At 44.3% G+C, this 17,050-nt stretch overlaps 1 long non-coding RNA gene across 4 annotated transcripts in view; it reads left to right on the top strand.

The window, feature by feature from the left end:
• Positions 1–17,050, top strand: part of LOC147831863 (uncharacterized) — a 68,673-nt gene that overhangs the window by 10,552 nt on the left and 41,071 nt on the right. For 2 of the 4 annotated variants that reach the window (XR_015520030.1, XR_015520028.1), the window contains exon 1: positions 4,678–7,454. This is a non-coding gene — a long non-coding RNA (uncharacterized LOC147831863). Of the gene's footprint in view, positions 1–4,677; positions 7,455–17,050 lie in introns of those variants that run through there. The other 2 variants (XR_015520027.1, XR_015520029.1) reach the window with 2 other exon arrangements.

Raw genomic sequence — 17,050 nt, 5'->3', positions numbered from 1 at the left:
AATATGGTCCAATCTTGTGATTCCTAGAGAAGCATCCGCATTTCCATGGTATTTAGGGCCTGTTCATAGAAGCAGGCCAACATTCAGAGCCATACAGGGCTTCTGGGAAGGCTCCTTTACAATTGTATGGCATATGTAAAAATTGCAAACTTTACCTTCCAACAGGAAAACCAGCAACAATCAAGAATGCAGGATTATATGGTCTCATGGCTTTGCAATCAAAAAATGTCATTATAATGGAAGTCAACAGGGCAAAAACTGCCACCAACATAGCAAGAAGGTAGTACATTTGCCTAGCGTGTATTGTAGAATTTTCAAAGCTTTTTCCCAAAATATGAGTCAAGGTAAGATTTCTCTTAAAAATCACTCCATTTGCTAAAACCGGTGGTGTAAAGTAACAAATTACAAATACTCAAATTACTGCAAATGAGAAGTTTTTCTCTGGAATTGTAGTTTACTAAGTAGTTTTTAAAATTAGTACTTTTACTTTCCCTTGAGGTACATTTTTAGTGCTGTATCGATACTTTTACTTTACTATTTTCCCTCAATCTGCAGTCACTACTTTATTTTTTTTTTCTTGTTTACGATGATTGGCTGAGTAGAAAAATCTGTCCTGTGATTCTCATCCAATCAAATCGTACATATAACGTAAATCGTATCATATTAAACAACCTCAAGACATTTGGTCATCTGGAAGCATTAAAAGCGTCCAAGACGATGTCCAAAATCTTTACAACACACTACCCAAAGACTGCTTTAATTGCATGTCTGTATGATGGCTGAAATTGTCAAATGCTCTTAAAGCAATAACTAAATGCACTACAGAATGTTACGTTTTCAAACACATGCACAAATTGCATGTAAATGCATCGGTCTTGCGTAATACTCACTACTCCTGGGTACTTTTAAAAGAGCTATTTAATCATCCTTTGAGTAATATCAAGAGATACTTTTATTTTGGTTGTACTACATTTTTGGGCAAGTAATGGTATGGTAAATACTTTTACTAGACTATAATATTTCAGAACTCTTTCCACAGCTGGGGAAAACACCCCAACATGTTAACAAAAGTCACTTTTTCAATCTTTTCAAGGTTAAAAGTTGTTCAAAGAAAGATGAAGGTCCCATAATGCAATTTGAAAGCATAAATAAACGGCGAAATAAAACCATGGTTCACAAAAGAAGCGAAAACTGCTAATTTACAGATATTTTTTACAGTGTGCAATGCTCTCGAAATTACATTACAAAAACTCGTAAGAGAAAACATTTCAACCACAGCGCCACAAAACAATACTCCTCCTGCACTCCCGAAAGAAGCCGCTTTGAAGATTTTTTAACGGCCTTCTTCCTTCTACGCGACAATTAAATGATAAACATCTCTGCGGTTCGGTTCACCGTCTGTCCCTAATAAAGATAACTGATGTTTGCAACCCAAAGAGCTCAAGCCATTATGTGCGCTCGACTCTGTGGGACCTCTCAGATAACAATATCTTCAGTGCTACTGGAGCATTAGATCATGAGTGAGTCGAAGCGCTCTGACTATTTGGGCACAATTCCTCTATAGAGAGATGCCTGGCAGGCGTTCGCTAATGTGCCTCCTAATGACAGCATTATAACGAGAGGCTAAACACTTCAGAGTGAACTCCGAGAGAGATGAGACCAGTAGACCACCTTCTCACTATACAGATCCCACTACTGCCAAAATAACCTTAAACTGACTGGGATATTTCTGGAGGATCTCTTAAGGGCAACAGTTTCTTCTTTCATATGAGATTTTTAGCTTTTTTTTTTTTAATTCAGTCTAATATAAAGAATCTTTTTCAAGTTACTAGTATTCAGATTTTTTTCTCAACTAGGGTCAACTAGGTTAATTAGGCAAGTTAGGGTAATTAAGCAAGTCATTATATAACAATGGTTTGTTCTCTAGACAGTTGGAAAAATATTGCTTGAAAATGGCAACCCAGGATCCTTCTGATCATGAGATCTGCATTTTCAGATCTCGAATATCTTTTGCCAGCGTCATTCATGCCTGCTCTTCTTGTGTGAATCCACCAGAGGCCGCTGTTGACTGACTGACTGAATGACTGACTTACTGACCGACCAAACGATAACCCAATTAACATCCTGTCCTAAACCGAAGCTATAGTGTTTTCAAAATCACTGACTGACCACCGATCACCCCCATCCCTAAACCAAACTGACAGTTTTCAAAAGCAATCCAGAAAAAGAAAAGCCCTCGCAGCAGCCTACTTTTTAATATGTTTTATGGTTTTACCGCATATTCACCCTGTTATTTACTTGTTTGTTAATTTTTTGGCTTTTGTTTTTGTCTTACCTGCTTTCTGGAACTGTTCTTCATCAGAACTTAACCCCATCATTACGGTCAATGCTCTACGTCTAAAATCCTCTGACGTACGCTGCGAGCCGCTGGACAAACTGGTAACTGCGGGAAAGCGTGTCATATCACACCATAGCATTCGTTTTAAATACAAAATGCAGCCATACATTCCACTGGCTACATAATTTGCAATCTCTAAAAATGTAGACAGGAGTACGTTTTCAGAAATAATGTTGTAAAATGGTCTTTAAAAATTTTTTCATCCTAGCCAAAATAATGCATAAAAGACTTTCTTCAGAAGAACAAAATATTATAGGAAACACAAATTGTTGCTCTCTTAAACATCATTTGTGAAATATTTAAAAAGGGAAAAAAATAAAATTAATTTGACTTTAACTGCATTTTTAAAAGCCGTTTTATCCAAATTCGTTTTTTTTTTATGCATAACACTCCACTTCAGCATCACTTACATGCACCAGACACAATTTCATTCATTTTTACATTCAGGAGGTTTTTGCTGAGGGATATGTCCATGCGTCATTAGTCTGATTATATACAACGTTTAATTCTACAAAAAAAAAAAAAAAAAATTGTCTTTCTTTCAGGCTATTCAAAGTATTTTCTTATATATAGAAGAATACAATTACATTTCTGAGATTCATTAGAATAGAGTATCTCTGTAAAACCTTTGATCCTAAAACATCAAAAAATGTAATTAAGAAGTAAAAACTAATTATTAAATAACCTGACTTTATCCACTGTTCAGGTATTGTGCTAGAAATGTATGCCAATTAGTGCATAATTAATTAAATGTTTATATGTAAATTTTTAAAAACATATATTTTTCTTAGTGTAATCAATTAACGTTGTGTTAACTTTTTTGTTACATTTCCCTATTTACATGCAGTTTTAAAATGATTAATTATTCACTAGTTATTATTACTTACTAGATTTCACATTTATTTATAATTTAATCATTTAAAATGGAAATACTATAATTACTCTATACTTTCCATTTGACTTTTTAGGTTTTCAAAACTGTTTAGTGTTTTGATCCTTTTATGTCTATGAAATTCTATTTTGTTTCTGTAACATTTTTCTCAAAAAGCATATTTGTAAATGTTTCGTAGATTTGAAATTTTCCCCGGATGTTGGTAACAACCAAAGAAATTCATATGTGCAAAAAAAACAAATCTAATTATTTAACAAATTAAGTTATGCATAATAAAACCAAATGTTTTAGGGAAAAAGCATTGAACAAATGAAGAAAGAGATGTGTAGAAAGGCAGTGAAAGCCCAGACAGCTGCTGAAATCTCTCAGTAGTTCTTCAGCAAACCACTGCCCTTCCTCATTGTAAATGATTATTAGCTGCTTCAGTCCAACATCTACATAATCAGAATGATGAAGATGAAACCAGGGTAGAAATTTTAGCAAGACAATAATCCAAAACACAGCCAAGGAATTGCTTTTAGAGAAAGAAAATTAAGTTGTGGAATGGCCCAGCCAATCACCTGACTTGAATCCTATATAGAATACAAATTTAAGATCAGATTTGATAGACGAGACTCTCTGAACCATCAAGATTTTTATACTCTGTTGAAGTCTTTGAAAAACTCACACCTGAGGAATTCATGTGACTTCATTCTCCATGAGAGGCGTCTTTAATCTGCCATAAACAAAAAGTCTTTGACATAAATTGTTAAATACGTTTCAGTAGATCAGTACCTTCTCCTTGTGTCCTTTCTTTGTTAATACACATTTTTCCGATTTGTTTTGTTTTATTTTTATGTTTGTATAATTATGTTTAACTAAAATCTGGTTTAATTCTGTCAACACCTCCTTTAGAAATATTATTCCCAGGAAAAAAACATGACATTTTCAATAGTTATTTTTCGCGCTGTACCCTATATATAATTTCAGTGTTTGTTTTAAATAGTGACATTTTTATGGTTTCATTTGTATTTAACTAACTATAAAAACCCTGGTTCATTGTAATAGGTGTAGAAAAAATAACAACTAATAACTTCACCACAATAAATGACTTTAAGCTGCGATAAGACTTGATAAGTCGTGGTTATTTCGCTTTAAAAAGTAGTTTTGCTGTACAGGCCAAGCAAGCAAGGTGAAGTTATGTTATCACACATGTTTGATGTGTTTCGATAGCTTAAGTTTTTCACACTTAGAGAGTAATCTGCACTTTGGATGTGCCTTAAGAACAAACATTATTACAGTTCACGCCATCTGCAGCTCAATAACAGATTCTCTAGTGGCTTTTCATTTTGCCTCCTACATAGTCTGAATGTTCTGTGATAAGAAGCTTCTGTGTTGATTGAGTTTTTACCTCTGCGGGATTTCAGACCTTTACGCCTGACTCAGGGTTTATGCGAGTTCACTCGGTGCATGCACACACACACACACACACACACACACACACACACACACACACACACACACACACACACACACACACACACACACACACACACTCAGACACACACACAGCTACTTCTATCTGCGAGCTGTTGATGAACGACTTCACTGGTGAAATGAAGTTATGCACTTCTATATTACACACAATGCTTTATGCATGCGGCGAATCACAAATGTGCCCCTGGTATGCTATTTTTAAGGGGACCTGATATGACCCCATTTCACAAGATGTAATATTTGTCTCTGGTGTCCCCATAATGTGTTTTTTAAGTTTCAGCTTGAAAGTTGAACTTGAGTGGGGAAAGTTAAACATGAGTGGTGTGTTTGTCTTTAAAGTGGCTGTGAAATCAAAATTACATTTTTAGATGCTAGTATCAGTATGTTAGTCCTATGGATATACCAGCCTGATCTCACGAGGAAACGTATTATACGTTTTGCTAGTTTAGTGGCTAATTCGTACAAATTCGTACGAGTTCAGTCGTACAAAAATGTACAATTTTAAAAAGGAGGTGTGGCACCTAACCCCACCCCTAAACTCAACCGTCATTGGGTGATGAGCAAATCATACTAAATTGTACGAATTAGATTGTACGAATTCATACAAATTAGCCACTAAATGAAAAAGTTACGAATTGCCGTGAGATTGTGTTGGATATACACTACCTACAAGTCTTGTCGCTTATCCAAGTTTTAGAAACAACAAATAATAACTTGACTTCTAGTTGATCATTTGGTATCAGAAGTGGCATATATGAAAGGCAAAGGCCTCTAGATTATGCTTATTTTACCAAAATAAAATATGATCATGCCTTGATTTTTAATTATGTAATTACAATTTGACACATTCAAACCACTGCAGAAATGTTCTAACCAACAGACCGAAGGTGTGAGCGCAGAGCTTCGATCAACAGTGTTGCCAGATTGGGTGGTTTTGAACACGATTGTGCATGGAAGTGGTGTTAGTGAGGCCAGCAGGGGGTGCTCAACGTGTGGTCTATGTGAGTCCTAATGCCCCAGTAAAATTGAAGGGCACACTACACTGTCAGTGGGCGCCGTCTTTCAGATGAGACGTTAAACCGAGGTCCTGACTCTCTGTGGTCAATAAAAATCCCGTGGCACTTCTCGAAAAAGAGCAGACGTGTAACCCCGGTATCCTGGCCAAAGTCCCTCTATCGGCCCTTACGATCATGGCCTCCTAATCATCCCCATCCACCGAATTGGCTCTATCACTGTCACTTCACTCCACCAATAGCTAGTGTGTGGTGAGCGCACTGGCGCCGTTGTCCTGTGGCAGCCGTCGCATCATCCAAATGGATGCTGCACACTGGTGGTGGTGTGGAGAGACCCCGCCCTCATGATTGTGAAGCGCTTTGGGTGTATGGCCATACACAATAAATGCGCTATATAAATACACATTACATTATATTACATGTATAAAATGACATAGGCGGGTATAGAAAGTTTGGGCGGTTTTGCAACAGAACGTCCGCCCCCCCCTCTACTGTGTTGTCCAGACTATCACAACCCATGCTGGAATCAGTCAGCTACATCTGGCAACACTGTCAAGCAAATACACTGCCATCCAGTGTTACAATGATGACTTTTCAGACTCCCCATCACTGTATTTTCAAAAAAATAACCAGGGAATATTAAGTGTTACTGGAGATTTGTAGAGACTCTCATGTATCTGTGTTATTCTTAACGTTACTCTTCACAACAAGGTGCGGGTGATGCCGTCAATCTTTTCCCCGCCTCGGAGCACTCAAGATGGCATAGTGCCACACAGCCGTCAACAAAAGCATTGAGAGCAGGTCAATCTTAATGTAAAGATGTTCTAAATGAATAGGGCATAGGGTTGATAATGGGGAATAGAACACAACCAGGAACTATGCTTATACAGCTCTAGAGGTGTAGTTGCAGACGTACAGGTTTGTGAATGTTCATTGGAACGACGATTTTGGAAACGGCAAATCAACGAACTATGTTTGTAACGACGAAACTTGCGACTTTAGTTAGCTAACAAATGTTTTTGGAAACCCACCCCTGTTCTTTTATTTACTTACAATGGAAAACTAGTATATTTGATACAATGCTTATATTGACATTTATAAATGGGTGGGACATGTAAATACAGATACTGTCAATAGCATGTTCTGAGATGAAACTAATGATTTTTGGTGATAAAAAGGGTTGTGGGAGGAATTTAATTATTATAAGCTATTTGCGTCAATGCTAACACAAATACATATTCAAACATGTAGCAAAAATCTAAGTCATTTTTTCAGTATAGGTCCCCTTTAAATAGACTCCTACAATACACGTACATTCATCCAACATTCAAACAACAGTTTAATTTTCTTACCTGTGTGTGTGTGTGTGTGTGCGTGCGTGTGTGCGTGCGTGCGTGCGTGCGTGCGTGAGTGCGTGAGTGCGTGCGTGCGTGCGTGCGTGCGTGTGTGTGTGTGCGTGTGCGGGTGCGTGTGTGTGTGCGTGCGCACCCGTGTGTGTGTGTGTGTATATTTATAGACACAGACGCTGGACTCCCTTGAGCAGGATCATGTGGTTTTGCTGGACTGAACTCCAGACATAGGAACATCTGCTCTACTTCTTCTCAGACTGAGGCCAAATCTCCAACCTGAGCAGACTGAACGCGGCGGGTCAGCATGAGTAATGCACACACGGGAGGTCAGATATTGCATAACACACAGCACAAGGCCAGACAATTACACAGACAAGAGCAAAGACACATATAGTACACACACATATGGTGACTCAGATGTAGTGTTCTGTGCTGCCTTTGTTGTGCTCTAAAATCCAGCCACACATGTTTTCACAAGCTACAACTTCAGAGTTCAACGACACAGAAACTATTCTCACTCAGAAACTGCTAGTGAATTTCACAACTTCAAAGAATATTGATGAATTAAACACACTGAGGTACTGTAGAATAACTGAAATATTAAGCTAGCAGATTTAAGATGATTCTTAAACTATTCAAGTATTTTAGTAAGGTAGAAAGCAATATTTGTATTTAATGTTATTAATATTCAGATAATTTTCATTTCATTGTCTATGATTAACATTTGGTAATGCAATATACAAAATAATAGGATTGGGCAATGTCGAACAATTTGGCATTGTATGATGTCTAATGTAAACATTGCAATGGACGATGGCATCGTCGCCATAGGTGGCGGTGAAGTAATTATTTATGAATAATTAATTCAAAACTAGTTAATTATTTGTAGCCTACCATTTTAACTACCTGACCCACAAGGTCTTTTTTTACCCATAATAAAACCATAAATAAATAAAGATAAGTTACACAGGACAATCACTTTTTCTGTGCGACTCTGGCATGAGTAGACAGAGTGATCTGTGTTGTTATAACAGCTTAAACAACCTTGGTTGGTAAAAAAGGTGCTCAACCAACAAGAAACAACCAACAGTATCTGAGGTTCCCCTTCGGGGGGAACTTCAGCACTATAAGTGGATTTGATTGTAAAATCCACGCATTGGGAGATTCGGTTCAGAAGCTACTCGTCTGAAAGAGTATTGAACGGGCCAATTAAGAATGAATTGGCAGCGCAAGCCTGCGCAGGTGAGCGGCATAAGCAATCAACTGAGTATATAAGCTCACCTGGCGCCAGCAGACGCTATCCTTTTCGCTTCAGAGACTTTCTGATCGAGTCGATGAGGGTTCCTCCTGCTGTGACCAGCGATTCTGAGCGAACGAGAGCATTCTCCCGGTCCAGAGTGTGTACACGCAGTGGCAGACGGTCGAGCTGGGTTTCTCCCTTGCCTGGCGTTCTTTGGGTCCGGTCCTCCAGAGCGGTGCGTATAAAGTTGCAAACTTCACAGAAAGAGCAACACAGTCGTGCAGCACGTACTTATCAGGACGGCGCTCCGACTGTGCGTTTCTGGATGCGGTGGTTTCCTGTCTTCGGATGATGGGCGCGGGCACTGCGTTACATGTCTGGGGGTCCAGCATGTTAATGCGCTGCTCGCGGGCAGTTCATGTCGTCATTGCGATGCCATGACTGTTGCGCAAGATCGCAGTTAGCCTTTGCAAAAGGGCGAACCACCCCCGTTGTCCCCTGCTCTGCAGCGGGCACTCGGGCAGATCTGAGGGTTTCAGCGAGAGATAATCCGTCGCCCACGGGCCCGCGGACATCCCGCTCCTCTAAGCGCTCCATCCAAGCTTCGGGCGGGGGAAGCGATCCGTCTAACAGATGGTAGCCCTTACGCCCGATGACACCGGAGACCAGATGTCCACCGCGGCATCGGAGGGTGGGCTTTCATTGTCCGATGATGATCCAGACCCATTCGCCCCCTTCGGGCTGGTGAGCGCTGTCACTACGGATCCTGAAACGGACATGTTAGCCGTGCTTTCCCGGGCTGCTTCGGCCGTGGGTTGGAGATGGTTTATCCCCCAGCTCCGCGGCCGGACCGACTAGAGGGGCGTTCCCTTCTTCCCGGAGGTGCACAGTAGGCTCACGCGGTCTTGTAAAGCACTTTTTTCTGCTCGTGCTGCGTGTTCCTCCACCCTAACCACTCTTGACGGTGAAACAGCCAGGGGGTATGTGGCGATTCCTCAGGTTGAGTGCGCGATGGCGGTAAATCCGCGCGGCGCCTCTTCTTGGCGGGGTCCGCCTCGTCTCCCATCCAAAGCCTGTAAGTTATCTACCTCCCTCGGAGCTAGAGCTTACATAGCTGCGGGCCAGGCTGCTTCCGCCTTGCATGCGATAGCCACCTACCAGCGCTACCAAGCGCAGGCGCTGGCCGAGCTGCACGAGGGTGGGTCCAACCCAGGCTTACGAGCTTCGCACCGCCGCCGACTTAGCTCTTCGGACTACTGAGTCCGCTGCGTGTGCGTTGGGGAGGACGATGTCCACATTAGTGGTCCAGGAGCGCCACCCCTGGCTGATATGCGCAAAGTCGACAAAGTCCGCTTTCTTGACTTCCCCATATCCCCAGCCAGGTTCGGCGACACTGTCTGTGAATTCACCCAGGAATTCAAGGCGGTGAGAGAGCAGTTGGTGGGTGATGTCTTATCGGCGGTCCGTAGCCCGCTCCGCCCGCCGTGCCATTCATACCTGCTCCTCGCCGAAGGCGCCCGCCTACGAGAGCTGCTCCGCCCCCGCACACGCCTCCGGCGAAGCGAGCGCGTCGGGCACCTCGGAAGCAGGCAGCCCCCCTGCCCAGAACGCCGCTAAGTCCGGCAACGGACCGCGAAGCGCCCCTGGGACAGGCCATCTGGAGAAGAGGGAACTTGCTCTTTCCCCGCTGGAGGGCGGGGCCCCATTTCCAACGGCACTTTTTACTGCCATGAAAACATTATGAAGGGGCACTTTTCACTTCCCCAGATGTGACAGCCCGAAATCTGCCAGTCTGGGACGCTATGCTTTCTAGCTTGCAGATTCGGTGCGTTTCGCCAGTGGCTCACGAGCGCTGGGAGGACGGTCTCCTTTCTCCCACCCCTCGAGCCTCCCCTCCGGAGCTCGGGTTTGGAGTGAGAGCAAATATCTCACCTCCAGCTTTTCCGTGGGACCCGCGAGCTTCCCGGATCAGCACACCCACTCCGCGCTGCCCCACTGCTGGTACGTCAGCGATTGTAGCGATGAGTCCATTAGCGGGAACTCTGCCTGCCTGGTTAGCGCGGGCCAGCTCTTCGCGGTGGCTCATACGCACAATCAGACTCGGCTATGCGATTCAGTTCGCGAAACGGCCCCCCAAGTCACGGGTGTGTATTCACCAGAAAAACCCTGTCCGCCCCTGTCTTGCGAGAGGAGATTGCTGTCCTCCTGGCGAAGGATGCAATCGAGCCGCTCCCTCCAGCCGAGATGGAGAGCGGGTTTTACAGCCCACGCTTCATCGTGCCCAAAAAGAGCGGTGGGTCACGGCCAATCCTAGATCTGCGCGTTTTGAACCGCTGCCTGCACAAGCTGCCGTTCAGAATGCTCACGCAGAAGCGCATCCTCCGGTGCGTTCGTCCTCTGGGTTGGTCTGCAGCATTAGACCTGATGGACGCGTATTTCCATGTCTCCACTCTTCCTCGCCACCGACAGTTTCTGCGGTTTGCGTTTGAAGGTCGAGCTTGGCAATACAAAGCCCTCCCCTTCGGGCTCTCTCTGTCTCCGCGGGTCCTCACCAAGCCCGCGGAGGGTGCCTCAGCGCCCCTTCGGCTCGCGGGCATCTGCATACTCAATTTCTTTACGACTGGCTGATTTTTGCCCTCTCTCGGAGCAGTTGATTATGCACAGAGACAAAGTGCTCTGGCACTTCCACCTGTGGGGGTTTCAGGTCAACCGAGAAAAGAGCAAACTCGCCCCCGTGCAGAGGATCTCTTCTCTCGGGCTGGAGCTGGACTCGGTCACCATGGCAGCGCGCCTCTCCGGAGAGCGCGCTCAGCTGATGCTGTACTGTCTGAGAGAGCTCGACAGTAAAATAGTGGTCCCACTGAAACTATTTCAGAGGCTCCTGGGGCATATGGCATCCGCAGCCGCTTCATGCCGCTCGGATTATTCTATATGAGACCACTTCAGCACTGGCTTCACGATCGAGTCCCCAGACGCGCATGGCACGCGCGCGCACACCGAGTCTCTGTTACTGCGCTGTGTCGCCGCGCCCTCAGCCCTTGGAGCGACCCCTCGTTCCTACAGGCCTGGGTGTCTCTAGAACAGGCGTCCAGTCTTGTTGTCGTTTCAGCAGACACCTCCAACACGGGCTGGGGGGATGTGCGTTGCGGGCATGCGGCTGCGGACCTGTGGATAGGTACCCAAGTGCATTGGCATATCGCCTGGAGTTGTTGGCAGTGTTCCTCGCTCTCCACCGTTTTTTTCCAGTGCTGGAGCAGCAACACGTGCTGGTCAGGACGGACAGTACGGCGGCGGTGGCGTATATCAGCCGTATAGGGGGTATGCGCTCTCGCCGCATGTCTCAGCTCGCCCGCCGTCTGCTCCTCTGGAGTCATCCGCGGCTGAAATCGCTGCACGCCATTCATATTCAGGCAAGCTCAACCGTGCAGCCGATGCGCTCTCACGGCAGCCTTGCGTCCTGGAGAATGGAGACTCCACCCCGAGTCTGTTCAGCTGATATGGGCGCGATTCGGGGAAGCCCAGATCGATCTGTTGCTTCCCCCGAGATCGCTCATTGCCAGTTGTTCTTTCCCTGACCGAGTGCTCTCGGCACGGATGCACTGGCTTACAGCTGGCCTCGGGGCACGCGCAAATACGCGTTTCCCCCAGTGAGCCTGCTCGCGCAGTTACTGTGCAGGGTCGGGGAGGACGAGGAACAGGTTGCTGGTTGCGCTCCTCTGGCTCAACCGGACCTGGATGTCAGAGCTCTCCCTCGCGATAGCCCTCCCCTGGCAGTCCCTTCGAGAGAGCACCTACTCTCTCAGGGACAGGGCACCACCTGGCACCCTCGCCGATCTTTGAAGAGATTTTAGACGCGAGGAAGACTTAGGTAACCTCCGATTGCGGTGGCTAATACCGTCACTCGGGCTAGAGCCCCCTCCCCGAGCGCGCCTATGCCCTGACGTGGAGTCTATTCACTGAATGGTGTGTCTCTCGCTGAGAAGACCCCCGTAATTTGCCAGATCAGCGTTGTGCTTTCTTTACGCCGAGAGAAGTTGGAGAGCAGGCTGTCGCCCTCCACACTCAAGGTTACATGGCTGCCATCTCCGCTCTCATAACGCGGTGGCTGGCAGCACCGTGGGAACGCATAACCTCATCATCCGGTTCCTCAGGGGCGTTAAGCGAATTATCCACCCCGCCCCCTCTCATGCCCTCTTAGGATCTCGCCCTCGCTACACAAGCCGCGTCAGATCCTTTCGATCCTCGACTCAGTATCTTCTGTCCCTGAAGACAGCTCTGCTGGTCGCGTTGATATCGATTAGAGGGTCGGGGACCCGGAGGCATTTTTCGGTCAGTGACTCGTGCCTGTAATTGGGCTGGTTTCTCTCACGTCCTGAGACCCCGCCCGCGATATGTGCCCAAGGTTCCTACCACTCCGTTTTAATACGAGGTAGTGAGCCTGCAAGCGCTGCCCTCGGAGGAGGCAGACCCAGCCCTTCTGTTTTGTCCAGTTCGCGTTTTGCGTATTATCCGGACCGCACTCAGAGTTTAGATCATCTGAGCAGCTCTTCGTCTGTTATAGCGGTCGGCAGCAGGGAAGTGCCGTACCGAAATAAGTTCCCACTAGATTGTGGATGCCTTTCTTTCACTATCAGAGCCGAGATGAGCCGCGTCCCCCGAGAGCGCGTGCGCACTCCACTCGGAGCTTCGCATCCTCTCGAGCGCGCGCACGCGGCGCCCCTCTAACAGACATCTGTAGAGCTGCGGGCTGGGTGACACCCAACACATTTGCAAGGTTTTACAATCTGCAAATGGAGCCGGTTTCCTCAAGGGTATTAGGTAACCCTTGGTGATTGAGGAAACAATTCGGTAGGGTGTTGAAACACGCTTGCTGCGCCATTTTCCCTAACACGGAGATACGTGCGCCTTTTTATCTGTCAGTAAAGTTCCCCGTCAGGTGAGCCCTGCAGATTCCTCCGTGGCCCCCAGCACTGACTCAGCGGAGGAGTCACTTGCTGGCCCACTACGTTGTAGGTCTGCCCGCTGGTCAGCCCGCGTTTTGGGTAAAGGTGCCTGCTATGCGTGGTCCCCACTAGGCGATCCCATATGCTTATTCAGCCACGGTTAAGTTCCCCCCCCTGGGCGGACCCGTGTCTTCCCTCCCCGCTAACCACTCTTTTGCTATGCGTACTCCCCCTTTTTAGGGCTAGTCCATATGTAAATTCTGCCATCTATCCCCCCCTTGGGTAACGGATGGCCTCCGCAGCGTCCTCCCTATCGGGATTGCACGCTTCCCAACGTACTGTCGTATTTTCCTAGAATTATCTAGATGCTCACGACTTCCCAAAAAATATATATAAATCCGTAAAACTTCTGTTGAAGTAGGATAAATTAGGGCCAGGGACACGTTGGAGGACCGCGCCCCCCATGATGTGGGTGCGTCACGCTTGCTTGACTATCTCCTCATCGGTTGTGTTGGTAAGGTGCAGTCATTATGGCGCTTTCAATGGGCTCCCAATGCGTGGATTTTACAATCAAATCCACTTATAGTGCTGAAGTTCCCCCCGAAGGGGAACGTTCGAGGTTACTAAAGTAACCCTTCGTTCCCCGAGGAGGGGAACGGAAGCACTATACTCTGTCGCCATAATGACTGTCCCTTAGCTGTTGAAAGTCTCTTCAGCTTAAAAAGGATAGTGTCTGCTGGCGCCAGGTGAGCTTATATACTCAGTTGATTGCTTATGCCGCTCACCTGCGCAGGCTTGCGCTGCCAATTCATTCTTAATTGGCCCGTTCAATACTCTTTCAGACGAGTAGCTTCTGAACCGAATCTCCCAATGCGTGGATTTTACAATCAAATCCACTTATAGTGCTTCCGTTCCCCTCCTCGGGGAACGAAGGGTTACTTTAGTAACCTCGAACGTTTTCACTAAAATGACTAACTACAAGCGTGAAAGCGAAAGTGACACGTTACCTGATGGATTCAAAAGACCAAAGAGTTATTAGAAAGACAAAATTAATTAAATATCACTTTAACAACTATAGTAAGACGCAATCTAACAGTACGCCCTTGATAAATCATTATCAATTATTACTATTCACTTTCAATTTTGCTTTATTGTGAAGTGTAAATAAGTTAGACAAAACATCACAAAGAAACAAATGAGCAAAGAATCTTACACCAGCACGCTTTTTGTTTGCGTTTATCATCAGCGTTTTTCAAGACGTTTTTTCTGCATTCATGCCCAAGGGATTTTCACTGGTGTCTTGCAGAATGTTGGATGGCGCTTAATGAAAACAGAAAGACCCCAGTGCACATGGTGGCGCTACACAACTTTAAGCTTCTAACACCCGCTTGTAACACAGAACAAGAAGAGAGAAAGTTGACACTTTTGTTGATTTAAGTGGCGTCCGAAACCACATACTTCCATACTATATAGTACGCTAAAATCAGTATGCAAGCCGAGTAGTGTGTCCGAATTTATAGAATTCGAAAATCAGTATATTATAATAGATAAGTAATAATATAAGTGCTTATAAACAGTTTATATCTTAATAATAGGCAGGTAATAAGCTAGTAGAAAATGGTGTGAATTGTTACTTAAACTAAAGTGTTACCAGAAATCTTAACAATTAATTTGAGCAAAAAAAAAAAAAAAAAAACATTTAACAAAAACTGCAATGCATTTTTTGCTCATCTGTACAGCGCTAAGAGACAAAAAAGTTCAACTTTCTTCTTACCAATCACTTTAAAAAGACTTTCAAGAGTTCACACTTAGATATTGCTTGACAACTGTTAGCAGGTTTGGCATGCTGTCCCGGGAGAGAACCCTGAGCTCGGAGATAGTGAGCCCAGGGCTCCCGCCAGGTCCATAGAGCATGTGAGGGGAGTACGAGATCAGGTGGTTCTCGAGAGCTCCCCTTTTTTAAAGGAGGAAAGGAGGAGAAAGGGGTGGATGGGGGGTTTCTTCGGAAAACAAAGATAAGGGAGTAAATCTAGCTAGGCTACTTATAGTGAGTTAAGATAGATCTGATTGGCTAACTAATGAGTGTAGATGGGAGGCCAGCTTCAGTCAATCATGTCACGTGCTCCTCTTAAAATTAGTTTGAAAAACTTCACTTATTTGCATAAAAGCTCCAAAAACACCTAAATTCACTCTTCAAAAAGTTTGTAGTATCTCTAATCGCTATACTTTGACTTACTATAGTAACTTCAGCACCAAACACACTCACTTTCTACAACATGCACAACAACGTGCTGAGGATAAATAAATGGCATGCACACACATGTACATACGTCATTTGCAGAAATATTACAACCTACAAAATAGCAATTTGTGCTTCAATTTTTGCCCATGTATATTGTGCGCTTGTATCCCGTCTCTCCGTAACCCCCCCACCCATGCCGCTCTTTGTCTGACTAGGTGCGATGTCATTATCTGAAGGATAGAGAAATGTTCCGGTGTGCTGTCAATTGCTGTCTCTTTCCCATCAGTGAGGTGCTTTTCTCTCACATTCTGGATCGCCGTCTCTTTCTCGCAGCCTTTTTTTTTTTAACCTTCCTTTCTTTTCTCTTATCAATATTTCACGAGGGGAATGGACAATTTCGCCATAACTTGTTTTGGTAGAGAGAAATATTGGCCAACTATTTGTTAAATCATTTTGAAAGCTGTTAAAGACGTCGCTGATTTTCTTCAGTAATAAAGTATCGACTTGCATCCAATTTCAGGTTAGATGTTTTTCATTATCCAAACATGCAGGTCTTATCCTCAAGCAGGTCTTATCCTCTTATCCGTTAATAAATACAGCTTTACATTTAGAACTTTCAAAGTGTGATATTTGTATTGCATACACTCAAAAATATGTCTTGCTGCTTGTTCAAACTAATTTAAAATTAATTGAAACAACGCAATTCTAAAGTTTTTTTTTGGGGGGCAACTCAATTGTTCTATGTTTGGTCCACTTTTTTAGTCTGTAAAATGATTAAGGTAATTTAATCCTTTTGTGTTGGCTGAACATGAAGGAATTGTGTGGAACCCAGCATTATTTTTTTTTTTACAATGTATTTGTATATGCACTTTTTTTTGTGCACTAGATTAATCTGAAAGGCATTTTTAGCATGAAGACACTCACTAAAATGTCATTCAGTGTAACAACTGTTTATTTCCAAATAAATTTTGTCAGGCATATTTTTTTTAGAAAGAAGAGACATTTGAATTCATATTAAACAAATCAAAGTGCAGTCCAAAATACTACATAAATTGACATTTTAAATCTAAAACTTTAAAGTACTAATTTTAACCTATTTCTCAGCAACACGTTTTTAATAATTAATAATCGAATAAGACCACAGTCCGAAGACATGCGATACAGGTGAATTGAGTAGGCTAAATTTTCCGGTGTGTGTGTGTGTGTGTGTGTGTGTGTGTGTGTGTGTGTGTGTGTGTGTGTGTGTGTGTGTGTGTGTGTGTGTGTGTGTGTGTGTGTTTCCCAGAGATGGGTGCAGCTGGAAGGGCATCCACTGCGTAAAAACGTGCTGGATAAGTTGGCGGTTCATTCTGCTGTGGCAACCCGGATTATATATATATCTTTTACAGTCACCAAGACACACTAAAGGGCACTCTCTCCACATCACATCAACCATTGAATCAGACTACACATCCCATAATACTGATGTTCATGAACTTTGATTACACACCAAGGGCC

The sequence above is a fragment of the Danio rerio genome, chromosome 21 (assembly GCF_052040795.2).
Source record: "Danio rerio strain M-AB ecotype USA chromosome 21, GRCz13ab, whole genome shotgun sequence".
In the NCBI taxonomy this organism is placed as follows: domain Eukaryota; kingdom Metazoa; phylum Chordata; class Actinopteri; order Cypriniformes; family Danionidae; genus Danio; species Danio rerio.
Note: the sequence above shows the minus strand (reverse complement) of the source record. Positions and strands in the feature narration are given on the sequence as shown.